At 42.3% G+C, this 14,859-nt stretch overlaps 1 protein-coding gene across 1 annotated transcript in view; it reads left to right on the top strand.

The window, feature by feature from the left end:
* Positions 1 to 14,859, top strand: part of RYR2 (ryanodine receptor 2) — a 784,157-nt gene that overhangs the window by 56,380 nt on the left and 712,918 nt on the right. The gene's annotated exons all lie outside the window — the stretch shown is intronic.

Below are 14,859 nucleotides of genomic sequence, written 5' to 3'. Positions count from 1 at the left end.
ATTATCAGCTTCCCAGTTCTGGAAAACATCTGTACAGTTGGTGTTTGACCTACAATCACACTGCTTAAAGCTGTCTATTGTAGATTAGATCCTAGGAACATCTCTACATGGCCCTTGTATATAATAGATATTATGTAGCTAATTCAGTACTTCCAAAAAAAACAAGGGATTATGACAAATTAAATGACTGTTGTAATTTAAGCTAAATGATTCAGTCACATTGAATTGAAATAATTATGTACAGAATTATTTTGTTTGTTTTCTATGAAGTGCTTACAACATCAAATAAGCATTTTTGAGAAATAAGAAATCTACTAAGGTTGCACCTTCCTGATACATTTGGGATAAATAGCACATGAATTTAGATATGCAGGGAACCTCAACTTTTTCACTACTATAATGGCATATAGTACACACTTGAAGCATTGGAATGACTGTAAAATTCTCAATGTGCAAGCTCTGCACAGTGTTTGTAGTCAGGTTGCGGGGGGAGGAAAGGGTGGGTCAGGAGAGTGTCAGGGGAGTCTTAAGCAATAAGTAGTCTTGAGGAGCGTTGGACAACTTGTTGTGATAGAGCATAGAGGGGATTTCAAGTCACCTTTGTCTTTTCCCTAAGGGCATATGTTCTTTCTGTGATGTTCCTTGAGGATGTGCAACATTGGCTGTTTCCCCAGAAATTTAAAAACTTCCTCAGAAAACATGAATGCCAAATTTTCTTAACAGTTTTTTAATGCATAATTAAGTGCTAACTCTTCCTCCAGGATTCACCATCTTAAAGTGTCTTGTGATGATTATGGGCTATGTGTATGCATCAATATTTGCATATATAACCTGTTCACATTGGTTAAAAGTATGGATACGCACGTCCTTGAGGGGTGGAGGGGGAGCAGTGTGTAACCACCTACATAATGGGTTTGGGAACAGTGAAATAAGTAGTTATGCATGAGACACACGATTTGACATTGTGAACGGAAGAGGACAGAACCTGGGAAGGAATGGAGAGTGCTTCATTCCATTTCTTTACTGTTAGAGGGTGTGTTGGAGTCTGTAGAAGCCTTGCAGTATTTTCATTGAGCAATTCTGAAATATTGTTAAATGCCTGAGGATAGAATTGTGCATAAAAGCCTGTAATAAAAAGAGCACATGAGTAGTTTCCAGTTGGCAATATGAAATAGCTTCACTTTTCATTAAATATATAATATCAGTGGAAACAACAGAATTGTTGAGAGTACATGTTGCCTTGTATCTAACAGCTGTTTGTTTGTAGACAAAGAATTTTGTTTCAGGTCTTTAATGGTTGCCTTTTTGGATACTGGTGGAGAATTTTCTATTTTTTCCTTTTGTTCTAGTAATAACAATAAATACAAAACCCCCAAAACAAAATAAAACAAGCCTGTGAGAGAGGAATGCTTTTAAGTATTTTATGCCTGGGCTGTTCATAATTAAGTTATTCTAATTGTGAGATTTAGAATAGGTCAGGATGGAAGATGTCTTTCTTTAATCTTTCTGACCAAAAGGTAGTAGATACACCCCCATACACCTACTTCTGTATGAGGAATGAGGAATACAATATAATACAATATAAAACAGTAAAAATAAATACAAACATAACAGAACACTATAATATAAAAAGTGGCTTATTACAACATGGGAGTATAAGAATTTAGCTTACCTAGTGTTGCTTGTAATTGCTTATAAGGGACAGAGAGGGCAGCAAGAAAGTCAGAAATGGTTAGGGGAAGGGGAGGGAGTGTATTTTTAAAGAAAAATGAAAAGGGGGGGGGTTGCTACACTAGTATTTCTTGCATAGTGCTGAGTATCCCTAACTTCCATGACTTTGGAATAGGAGTTGGGGGTACTTGCAGAGTACATTGAGTATGTTGCAATATGCTGCTTGAGCACTTTTTCCTCATGCTGGAACTGCCAGTATGTCATTGCATATTTTTAATGTCTCTATGTTTAACCTGAATTCGTATTAAAATGGTTAATCCAGAGTGACTTGGTTTTCTGTTTTTGTGTTTTCCCCTGTAGGAGGCATTTCTATCTTTTTTTTCTGCTCCTGATATTTTCAATTGGAAACAGGAAAGTTTCACTTGAGGAAGGAATTAAATTCTTTTCAGTGGTTATGTTTCTAGGTATAGTTTATATATATTTTTAAAAGGCTAAATTGCCTTCAGGTAATTGTTGGAAACGTGAATCCAAACATCCTGACATTTTAGATAACATTCTATTCAGATTAGCAATTTGATGGCTTAAAGCCATCTTGATAGATGACTAAATTTTGTCAATAATTAATATTGTGGAATATTTTGTCAGCAGTATTCTTCTGTTTTGTTTTAAGTTGCTGTAGACACACAGCTCCCACTGATATCAGCAGCTTTCACATTCAGTCCTTAAAAGATCAACCTTCAGAAGACAGTGTTAAGAATTGCCTGTTTTACACTTATTTTTGTTTTTTATGATGTATTAGGAACTTACTGGAGTCAATTTTCATCCCTGATTCCTTTACATGGGACTGGAAAAATGAAAACCATTAAATTCTTGTGTCTCCAAACATATCTCAACTTAATGAACAAGAGCTTCAGAGAAAGTTTCCCTACAGATCACTTACGGCATAATTGCCTACTATGGGGTTTCTGTCCCCATACTAGCACTTTTCTAAGCAATATTTGCAAATTCTTCTGTCATAGATACAATATTGGCCTAAGTGGATTGCTGGTTAGACCTGATATTGCATTCTATATACCCCATATAAAAAAACCTGACAAAACACGATTTTTGCTAGTGTTTTTTCCACCGATAGAGAAAGCTCCTCTAATATACCATTATTGTAAAGCCATACATATTAGATATCCCAGGAAAACCACTAACTGCGTGGGAGGAATTTGGAGAGAGTTGTAATCACATGATGCAACCCCTTCAAGTGAGGCAAATAAAACCTAAACTGGGAAATTTTCTCCTGTTTCCAATCAGGGTACCTTCCAACTTTATAGAACAGGGCAGGGTCATTTCTTCTCAGGACAGCTGTTCATTTGTGCTGTGATTGGTTTGAGGCAGTTTTCTTTGGGCTTTTCCCTTAAGGTTCCCTGACTTGGCACACATTTATCTGTTTGTATAGCCATGGCCATATAGAACTAGGCTATCTGTTGCATCTCACTGAAGTATTATAAGAAATTACAGGTAACAACTTCATTAGAAAACCAAAAGATACTTATAAAAACAAGTAAAGTGAGATGATATTTCAGTCATCATTCTTGCAATTGTAGTTCCAGTTTAAAGGTGGGTGAAACAATAAATGCATAGAAAAAATGTTAATCATGTGCATATAAAATGTAAATTATAAATGCAAACCTATTTGTTACTAAGTTCCAAACTATTTGGCAAGCCGGATATCTGCAGTAGGAGAATGTGCTATAGCCTAAATGGGTATACCTGAAAGAAAAAAGGGTATGTTGGTGCATGGAGGCCTTGAGCAATGGAGTGTGTAATGTGTAAGCCCTTTTACGTGAAGATCACCATGTTAAACTTGGGTTAGCTTAGTAATCGTTGAAAATTGTTACCATTCAAGAGGATTTTGGTAGCTTTGGTAAAATCAGTGGTATGTTTTTCTATTTCCTGCTGGCACACATAGGGAAAGTAAGCAGGGAGTTCTGATATGCTATCCTGTCATTGCTAGATAATGGTTTAGAGAAAAGCAATTTGAGGAGGATTGCACTATTGTGATCTGTACCTCACATTGCCTTTTGGTGAATTTGGACTCCAATATTCAATGCCCTCAGTGCAACTTATAAATTCACTAATGTGTTTACTAACAAGTAAAGGGAAAAGTAAAGTAAAGAATGTTTTGCTAGGCCAACTCCTTACTGGTTGTCCATTTTAAGCTCATTGGTGGTAACACTAGACCTCAAAACTAGAGGCTATATAACTTTATATGCATCAGGGACCCACACAGGCAGCTTAGCCTGGGCTAATTGCCTGGACAGCCATACTTAAGATGGGTCTCAGGTTGACAAGCTCTGTCCCAGCTAGTTAACTACTTGGCTTCTTGACTGGCTTCTGGGAATTCAGTCTCCCCATTTATTCCTACCTGTGGCAACAGCTTCCAGGCCAGCCAACAGTTTTGACCCTGGTCTGCTTTGGCAAGACATCCTGGTCCCTATACTTTCTTGCTTTCTTGGTTCCTGACCCTGGTTTTGGCTCTGTCCTGAACTCCAGCTTTGGATTTCCCTGTGGATTTGTTTCCTGGTTCCTGAACCTGCTCGTCTCTGTTCTTGGACTTTGATCTGTGGATTATCCCTTGGATTTATTAACTTGGGATCTGATTCCTGGACCTGGACTCTAGCTTGTGTTGTGGAATCTGCCTCTGGATTTCTCTGTGGATTTAGCAATGTGGCTTCTGAATGCTAACCCAGTACATGGCTTCTGCCTTCTCTTAGTGGAGTAACCCAGTGATTTTCAGACTGTTCTGTGGATCTCTAGGGTTCTGTGTTGGGTCAACAGGGTTCCGCAAAGATTGGAGGTAGTGGTAGAGTCAGTGGAGAGGCAGTTTAAAAACCACTGGCATAACCATTAGGCTAGACTTTCTATGACCTAGACCCTTACAGTAGGAATCCAGTACTAGAAATCATATTCTGGACCCTTCACCTTTAGACCAGGTTGATACCATATGGACATTTATTTAGTTAGATTCTTTTGATGAAACAGCACATTTGTAGGTGATCAGCAGACCTTGTACTTTACCTCTTGGTAGGCTGCCCTACTATTTTACATTGACCTTCAGTATTGCACATTGGGATTGGAAGTAGGAGGTCCAAGACTCCTAAAAATGTATAGATTAAATTTGCTTTTTAATTTCCTTTTATATCTATGTGGCTCATACATACCACTTGGTTTGTTATTTGATCAAAATGCAGACCAAATAATAGAGAGGGTTGCTCAGTATCTGAATGTTAGTTTTCTAGGAAAACCCACTAGTTACAGGAAAAGTGTTGGTGATTTCCTTCATCTTTCCTCTAAACAACGAGAAAAAGAGTACAGAATGGTGGTATGAGGGGAGTGATACTTTTGGCTGTGTTGTGAAACTGCTGTCTTGTGGCTCAATATAGTTTTGAGTCTCTCCTCTTCATTTATGTTGAAGTAAATTAGAATTGGGAGGACTCAACACCTTTGAAATCAGGTTGCTAATTGTGGTTACATACATGAGTTCAAAATATCTGGGAGAATTCTTCTGGCTTTTTCCTGGTAGAAAAACTTACCTGGAGACCCCAGAACAGACATTTGAATGCTGAACTCTTGTGTAGCGAGGGGGTCCCTGTGCATGCATCTCTGCCTGCTCTTGAGGCTCCCAGTTTGCCTGGTGACAGATGACAGCAGTTCACAGGGCAGTTGAGTGACAGCATTCCCCTGGACCCATGGTCAACTGGTGCCTCCTCCAGTGGCCAGTCAGTGACTGGGGGTGGGGGACGGGACCCCCATGGATGAACACACTGACTGGGGGGGGTCCCCCTATGGCTGGTTGTGCACACTGACCTGGAAGCAGTGTTCCCTCTAAGCTGGCTCTAAAAGGGAATGTTGCCCCAAAGGGCCAGGGACATGCTCATAAATGCCAGCGGCACTTCTCCTGGTGGCCCCACTCCCCAGCTGGTGCTCTCGGGGGGCACCAGTGCTCCTACCTGCCCCCCCTGCCCACCACCTAAACAGGGGATGCTGACTGTGAGGGGGAGCACCAGTGCTTTCATGGGGTGCACATGAACCCCTGTGCACCCCCTATGCATTGCCACTGCCTGGACCTGTGGGGAGGTGATGGGAGCAAAACGTGCTGAGATACTGGAGAATTGTGTTATGGGTTCTCTTAGAAGGTGTCTGTACGGAAATTCACTTACTATTTAACCCTGGTTGTTTCTGAGCTATTTTTTATCACAAAGTGGCTGCTTTTGCTCTGGGAGAAAAATCTTGAACCAAGTATACACTTGTGGTTTCTACTGGGAGAGCAACAACTTTTCCAGGAGAAACCAAATGTTTGCTCGTGGCCTATTTTATACTCGTGTAAAATACCCCTTTGCTTTTTACAGTTCAATATGTGCTATCCATGGTGTTGTAACCAAATTTGGTGTCTTTATATTTCACTCATCTAAATTTTGCCTGTATTTTCACTGGATTAGTAATGTTTATTAGGGCTGTGCAAGGCTTTGGACAGAGCTTTGGATCTGGAGAAGCTTCAGGTGCTTCAGGGTCTGAAGCAGCACGTCTGGGTCAAAGCACTGGCCTTGTTAGGCTTCTCTGAAGTGGTTCAGAGCTTCTGAAGTGGTTCGGAGCTGCCTCGGAGATCCGGCCATAGGGTATAATGGGGAAACAATTAAATATCTATAACTTTGTTGTTTTCTGTCCAATTCTGGATGACATTTTCAGGGGTGGTAGACTATGCAGAAAGGATGAAGCCTGCCAAGTGTCAAGAAGATCGGTGCAGGGGTTTGGGACGAACTGTACCCTAAATTGTTGAAAACAAAACTCCTGTCACATCTATGTGTTACAACACAGGAGGGTCAAAACTGCAGTGATGGTAGCTCTTGCTGAAGCCACAAAGCCTGCCAAGTTTCAAGAAGATCAGTGTAGGGGTTTGTGGGGGAACTGCCCCTCGAGCTATGGACAAGCAAAACTCGTGACATGGGTGCTTGTGGGATTGACTGTCTCTGTCTTGGGGCGTGGGAGACACTACTGCAGGCCTGGCTGCTATGCTAGTGTGTTACCAGTTACCAATCAACCATGATTCACTCGGGGACCAGCTCAGTAAACAGGACCTAGCTACTACATAACAGCTTAACAAGCATCAATTAGCACCCACAAAACCAAGCTGAGGAGAGGAAAGAATCAATACAGACAATCAACTGCCCCAAGACAGAGACAGTCTTGGCACGAGTTTTGTCTGTCAGCAGCTAGGGGTGCAGGGCCCCAGACTCCCCCTGCACCAATCTCCTCGACAGCGGGCCACCTTCCCTGCAGCTGTCACCCCAATGCGCCTTGATACCCACAGTGTCACCCATGGCATGAGTTTTCCTTGTCCGCAGCTTGAGGTGCAGTTCCCTACAAACCCTTGCACCTATCTCCTTGAAACTTGGCAGGTTTTGTGGCCTCAGTAAGAGCTACTAGCCCTGCAGTTTTCACCCCCCTGTGGTGTAACACACAGCTGTGACACGAGCTTTGCTTTCAAGAATTTGGGGTACAGTTCCCCCCCAAACCCCTGCACTGATATTCTTGAAACTTGGCAGGTTTTATGCTCTCAGCAGAGGCTACCATTTCTGCAAGTTTCATCCAAATCAGACAAGAAACAACAAAGTTATAGATATTTCATTGATTCCCCATTATACCCTATGGCCGGATCTCGGAGGTGGCTCCGAAGCTTCGGAGGTGCTTCGGCCGGATCGAGGCGGAAACCTGGTCAAGAGCTCCAGATCAGGTCACAGCCTGGATCCGAAGCAGCTGGATCCGAAGCTAGATCGGATTGCTGCCAACCCACACAGACCTAATGTTTACTTCTCACTACTGGCTGCATTTCAGTGGTGCACAGTGGATATTTCCACCTTTGAGATCCTTATTTTAACAAAGCATGCATGTTTCTCCATGTACGCAACTCAAACACCGGCTCCTTTCATTCCAGCTGGCTCTGCATTCTACACACTTTTGGATGGCTTGTGGGAGAAACTACGCTTAACATGCTCTTTGTCTGATAGGACCTCTACTCATCATTGTTTTCTAAAAATTTCACTAATCCTCCCCCCCCCCCCGCTGGTGCTTTTTTCTCTCTATAGAAATAATTTTCTGTGAGAAGAATCTTGTGTACAATAGCAGCATAAACTCTGTTACTTAGATTCCTGATGATATTTGTTTGCTGAGGGAGAGGGAGCAGCAGCATAAAGGTTGTGATCTTCATGGTCTAAGGATAAGTTGTATCAAATGGAAAGTGTTTATTGGTGAGGCAGAAGAATTTTCTGTTATGTACTGGGATGCTTAGATACATATTACTGAGCTCACTCTCTCACCAACAGATCTCCCCTATAAAGTGTCATTTTAAAAAATCTGCTGCAGACTACTTTGAAATGTTTTGTACTTAGAGTGCTTAGAGGTTTTAAACTGAAGATGGGATGCAAACCTCTTGAGGATTTCAGAACTGCAAACATCAACTGATGCTCAGAGTATTGTGCAACATGAAGAATTTTTCAAATTCACACTGTTGGTTGCTGTATTTAAAGCTATAATGGATTTTCAGGTCATGACTGTCACTTCCCACTTTATAGACTAAACCAGATTTCTGAGGGGAACTTTAAGCCCTTTTGCTTCCCAGTTCTGAGCTTGCTGCAAATCAGTTTAAGTAGTATTGGATTGGTCCAGATTCTGGACACAATTATTCTTATCTTGATGTCTGAAGTGGTATGTAATATGGTGTACAGTGGGGGCAGGCAATTATTTCGGGCAGAGGAGGGCCACTTACCCAGTTTTGGCAGGCTGTTGAGGGCCGCATGGGTAGCCCTGCCTCTTGACAGGTGCCCCTCCCCTTGACAGGTGCCCTGCCCCCTGGTCACTATCTTGGGACCAATGTCCCAATGTCTTTGTTCCCAAGACATTGGGACATTGGTCCCATGTCCCAGGGCCAGCACCAGTGGGGCACAAAGCAGGGCATAGGGTGGCAGGGGTCTGTGGAGCCGGGCTGGGCTGCACCAGCAGGGAGAGGGGGGATCTGGCCCAGCTCCATAGAGCGCATGTTGGCTGGGACCCTGCGCTCCTGCCACCCTGTTCTGGGCCCCGGGACACCAGTGTGGGCCCTGTGCTCCCACTGGCTCCCCGCTCACTCACACCCAGTGCCCCCCATCCCTGCGGTACAGGTTCGGGGCAGTGCATAGCCCTGACTCCCCCCCAGCAGGGAAGAAGCTGGTGCTGAGCGCAGGGAAAAGCAGCCCCTCGGCTGCCCCATGGCCGGCACCCCACGCTGCAGCCACTCACAGCCCACATGGGGCTGTCCTGTGCCTGTTTTGGACAGCCCCATGTGGGCTATGAGTAGCTGCAGCAGGGAGCACCAGCCACGGGGTGGGCAAGGGGCCACTTTTCTCTCCCCCATGCTCAGCTTTTCCGCAGGCTCCTTCCCTGCTCCTTCCTGGCACAGGGAAAAGCAGCCCCTCCCCTGCCCCATAGCTGGCGCTCCCTGCTGCAGCTGCTGGCAGCCCACGTGGGGCTGTCCGGAGCAGACACAGGCAGCCCCACGTGGGCTGTAAGCGGCTGCAGCGCAGGGCACAGGCCATGGGGTGGACAAAGGGCTGCTTTTCCCGCCCTGCGCTCAGCTTTTCCCTGGGCCACTTTTCCCCAGGCTCCTTCCTTGCCTGGGGTCCTTCCCTGCCCTTCCCCCCACCCTCCCTCTTACCTTTTTCTTTGTATTCAAATTGGCAGTACATTTCACTCTTGCATCTGGAAAGGTGCATGTGTACAATTTTTTCTCCCCAAAACATATACATACTCCATTCCCTTGCCAGAGGGAATCATACCAGTGCTGAAATATACTGTTTAATAAAATGACACCAAATACATAATTCTTTAAGGAAAGGATTAGTCTCTATACCGGTTACTCTCAATCTTTTTAGGTCAAGGTGCCTCTTTGTTACTGTTCTGAATTTTGAGGGTGAAACTGGGAATGGCTCAGTGAGGAGGCATGTATGAGGGCTGTGTAAATAATTGATTTTTGGTCCAGCACTTAAATGAAAAACTCGGGGAAAAAACCCTCAACTATATTTCATGGAAGGAAAAACCTAAGTTGATTACAGTTCAAATGAGACATTCCATCTGACTCGGCACGAAATGCTTCATTTTCAGACACTGGTTTAAATATAGAAGGGGGAGTGAAGGATTAGATTTTTGGAAACTGGTGGTGGTGCTTGCCTACATCACCAGGTTACTGGGTGAAAGGAGAAGAAGCACTTACACCTCTGCTGTCTCTTTTGGCAGGTCAGCAAAAAGATCTGCTAAATCTGTCTGATAAATTTGGCTAATGTTTGATGGTTTCAGGGCAGCCATCCAATGTTCGGTGATGCACCTGATCGTCTGCTCTCCAGTGTTTTCCCCTTGCCTCATTGCTCTGGTGTGAGCTCCACAGAGCCTGCTGGAGAGTGGGAGGATGAGGGAAGCAGTGTCCTGTTTTGACGCTTAGCAATTAAGGTCCAACTACTGGTAATCCACTTAAAAATAAAAGACTTTAAAATGATGTCATACAAGTACTTTGAACTGTTAGATGACTTGAACCTATGCTGTCAGAGTTATTGACTTCAGAGTGCAAAGGTGAAAAATGTAACTCAGTTCCTTTGCATACCAAACTCAGTTGTCTTCTCACTAGGCATTGTAATTTAACTAAAGAAAATCAGATTTTCCTATATTGTTTAATCTAACTTTTTTTTCCTTTTTCATAATTTATATGGCTATATCAATTTAACCAGGAGTAATGAACATTACTTCCCCTAGGGGAGTTTGTAGATTCTAGGGGCATGGTTACTGTCATTGACAGTAGGTCTTAATGTTTCAGTAGAACAAAACAGGCAGAGTCAGGGTATGCCCCCTGGACCTGAGAATAGAATTTCTCCCCATGGCAGCAGCATCAGTTTCAGTTCCAAGAATCCACTGTTTGCTTCTAAAGGGGTATGATGGTATTCTGGTGAAAGATTAAATGCTTTCCTTTTTCAGGCCCAAGCACATGCTGTCTGTGTCAAGTGATCTTGCGCCGGAGGGACTGGACTCAGAAACCAACCATCTGTAAAACTCATGTGTTAGGTTTTAATAAGAGGCTTTAATTATAATGTGTTAGGACATTGTGTCTTTCCCACTACGAATAATATTGGCAGACTTGCATAGTCTTTAATCCATGTCAGGCCTTATTAACAGAATGTAAACATTTGATCACCCACACTGTATGTGGACTTGCATACAAATCATAACTTATTTTCCCATCATGTAAGGACTGAAATTTTAATTTCACAGGTTCTACTCCCACTCCTAGACCATTTAGTGTTTCAGGCAAATTCTTTACATGGCTACCTATCACTTTAAACCTGTGTTCCAGCTAAACTGTATTACGAATTTATTAACACCCAGCTACTCATCCAATCATGGTTGATTAATTGCTTGTAGTCCTTGTTTAAACAAGACACTGTCTTCCACATCACTAGACAGCAGACTGTTGTCTAATTTTACTGTGAAGGTGGCCTTTACACAGAGGCAAATCTAATCTAGTTCCATAGATGCATAAGGCCCTGTACAAAGTAGAACCATTGTGATTACTCTGTGTGTGGTGTAGGGGAGATCCAGTGTGGAAGCCACATACAGCAAAATGGACCAGTGCTGACAATTTTAAAGAGCTATACCTCAATATCAGAGGTATAAACAGTGCTGGATTATGACATGCTGAGGCCCTAAGATGTGTCCAATTTGAGACCTCATATGATAAAAATAATCCAATGTATGTATATTTTTGTCATATGAGAATGAAAATGTCCATATTTAGAGAGTCATTTTCCCATATCTCCTTTATCTCCCTTATTTACCAACTGATTATTCTAAAACTTGATATTGAGTCACTTGTTTTTTCTTATTTAGGGGCCCCTCATATTGTGAGACCCTAAACTGTAGCTTAAGTCTAAATCTGGCACTGGGAATGAAAGGCTCATGGCTTACTCAAAGGTAACATCTCCATTAGAATGACTACTACTGAAGGTCTTCCAACAAAAACTGGTATTTGGTTAATTGTAAAGTTTGGTTTTGGTGGAATAGTTTGCTATAAAAGCAGGGTCCCATGATACTTGCTGAAAGGCTAGTCCTATATCTTTTCATTTTCCAATGCTGGTCAGAATTCATTCTGACTGGAAGGCTATTTCACAAGGTTCAAGGGCATCAGCAGTACTATTCTCACCACATGTTAATCAAAGAGCAGTGCAATCCCAAGATAAGGATGATTGTACAAGAATGATGTGTCCATTCAAGTCCTTGTCTGTTGGGATGAAGTGTTCCCATAATTGGTTATTTTTGGAGTTAAGCTTAATATATTTAATCGGCTTTGAGACTCTCAGCCAGTAGATGTAACTGAGCACAGCAGCTGTCAATTTCTTCAGAAATACATCATTTATATGCAGTGCACAGTTCTCAGTACTGCCAGACTCTCACCTTTCTTGAAAATATAGGGGAATATGCATTGATTGGATTTATACCTTGTTTATAGCCTTCATGCTAAGGTGTAATGCTTTATCCATTACAATGCATACGTCAGTTTGCCTGCTTCAGCTTAGGGTCAAAACCAGACCTATCAGTCCCCGTGAGCAAGCAAGGGTTTGTCCCATATCCTGAAATTCCCTCCAGTTTTTTTCTGCTTTGATCGTGATCAGTGGTGCAACCAGACCTCCCAGTATATGTCTTCTAATTCCCAGCCATGTCCTGGTGCCATTCAGTTTTAGGGAGATTGGTCACCTGAGACTTCCTTTACATTCTGAGGTGTTTTTAGTGGATGTTTCCCCTGAAGGTTTTGGAGAAGGCGGCTGTGCTAAGAAAAGCCAGAAGGAGAAGGAGAGGCCTGTGTCTCTTGCTTTATTTCTATGTTGAATGTCTCCTTGAGCTTAGACAGTGTTGTGGGAAAAAGTACAACTTCCCTTGCAGTCCAGGCTAGAGAAGGTTGCCTTGGTCCTTCTTCCCCAGTCCAGGAACTGGTTCTGAGCCAGGCAGCCCTCTCTTCCTCGTCCTATGAGGAAAGTGAAGCCAGTAAGACATTGTGCCAGACTGACAATTTCACCTTAATCTCTAGAGCCGGCACCAGCAGCAAGGCCTCTCACCAGGTAGCAGATGCCCCACTGCCTTCTACTTCGGTCACTGACCGAAGGCATGAATACTGCCTGTGTCACTGAGTGGGATACAGGGCTGGTGTGCCAGTCCAATTTGTGTCATAATGGAAGGGAAACAACACTATTTTCCTAGGTGGTTGCGGGCTTGGCATTTTTAACTGGAGAAGATTTTTACCTTAGAGAGCAGACCCCTTGCTATGTAGGCCCTTCATGTGCAGATAGCTCCAGGCAGGTTTACCTGAGTCCCTTCCTTGGGGGACAAAATGATCAGGTGGCATCAGACAATGAAAATACAAACGAATCTGAACTGTCATCTCGTACACTAATTGTCTCTGAATGCTTTTGCAAGCAGTGCTGACTGAATAGAGCAGTACTGCAAGATTTGTTTCTCTCACCTTACAAGTTACTTGGCCCAAGGGCTTTTCCTCAGAAAGAGACAGAAAAGAGTGGGATTCAGAGTTGTTTCTTGTATATATGTGGAGCTTTGGTTTTGGGGATCAGACAAATCAAACTTACAACTTTGAATCTTGTTAGATTCTATAGACAGAAATAACTTGCGTAATAAATTGAAGCAGTCCATGAAGTACAGCGAGAGAAAACCACATTATAAATAGTAGGTGGAATAAGAGCTGGGTTTTTAGGTCTCCCCTAAGTTACTTACAAGTCTCTGAAATAGCCTTATTTAGAGTTAGATGTCTGACTGATAACCCTTTCAGTTTGGGAGCAGAAAGTGTCATCTATAGCTTTAATCAAATAAGGTCACTGGGCTACAACTTTTAGGCCCAGTTAACCTGAAATTGGATCTTTTGGAGCACATGGATAAGGTTTTCTACAACACTAGTCCTCTATCTGGGACCAGGACAATTAAAATAAATGTTTGCATGAAGTGATTACTGCTCTGGACCCTAACAGAAATCAACAAACCAAATTTTCTTCTTCTACCAGATGCATCTGCACACCTTGATTTTTTTTTCCATGAGGACTTGATTTTATACAAATAAGAATATCCAAAGAAGAGGTCAGGTGTCTTTAGTGTAATGTTCTCTGCTGGTTTTTTGTAGCTATCTCAATTTTAAATACTTCTCTGTGGCATCAAACTTATTCCAGTATAACATGATGCTGGATCCTCATTCTACTATTACAGCACTATTCATCTTAAACTCTTATCGTACTTCCTATCTGTTAAAGGAATTCAGTCAACACAAAATAGCTCCGATAAGGGAATTCTTGTTTTTTTTGTTTTGTTTTGGATTTTTTTGAAGTTGGGAAACTTTTCTTTTCACAAGATGTAGTATTGTACTTTCAATTTGCATAGGTAGTCACGTTACCATCCTAGCATTTATTCCCTTAGTAAATTCAAGACAGCATTGTTCTTTTATTAAGTATTAAAGTCCACTGAAGGGCTGAGTTTCTCCTTCTCTGCCTTCCCATGCCCCTGCAGTGATGAAAGTCATAATTAGTGTTAAAAGTTATAGTTTGGAAACACTTCCTTACTTACAGCAGTTGAGATTTGGAGATTGTCACTCAGGTGAGGTAGAGACAGACAAAGGGTCTGTAAAGGTTGCCTATTGCTCCATAAAAGTTCATTGTTTAGTCTTCTCATTCATGTATGTTGATGTTTATTGACATCAGGCTACTGTGTCTGTGTTTACTGAATCCCTGTTTGTGTTTACTGAAGTACACCTCCTACTTCCCCAGTTGGACCACACAGAATATAAAGACTTTTCAGGAAGTGCTTCAGAAATGCTTCATTTGTTGAGGGTCAATTTTCAAGTACTTTAGCCATCTTCAAAGCAATTCTTTGGTTATGCACATCTGCACACATGCTATTTGGATTGCTTCAAATGTTATGTCTGCCTATGGCCTAAGTGTCTAAAGCTGAGACCTAACACCATAAATGTAGGCTCCCATTTAGAAAATGTTTACTTTACTGATATCTCCCCCTGCTAATATTTATTAAAAGGGACAGAAAAAACTTAAAGCTTACTATGACATGAGTAGA

The sequence above is a fragment of the Gavialis gangeticus genome, unplaced genomic scaffold (genome assembly GCF_001723915.1).
Source record: "Gavialis gangeticus isolate Ggan-Ray unplaced genomic scaffold, GavGan_comp1, whole genome shotgun sequence".
NCBI classification, from domain to species: Eukaryota; Metazoa; Chordata; order Crocodylia; family Gavialidae; genus Gavialis; species Gavialis gangeticus.
The sequence above is the reverse complement of the archived record's forward strand: the minus strand, read 5'-3'. Positions and strand labels throughout refer to the sequence as shown.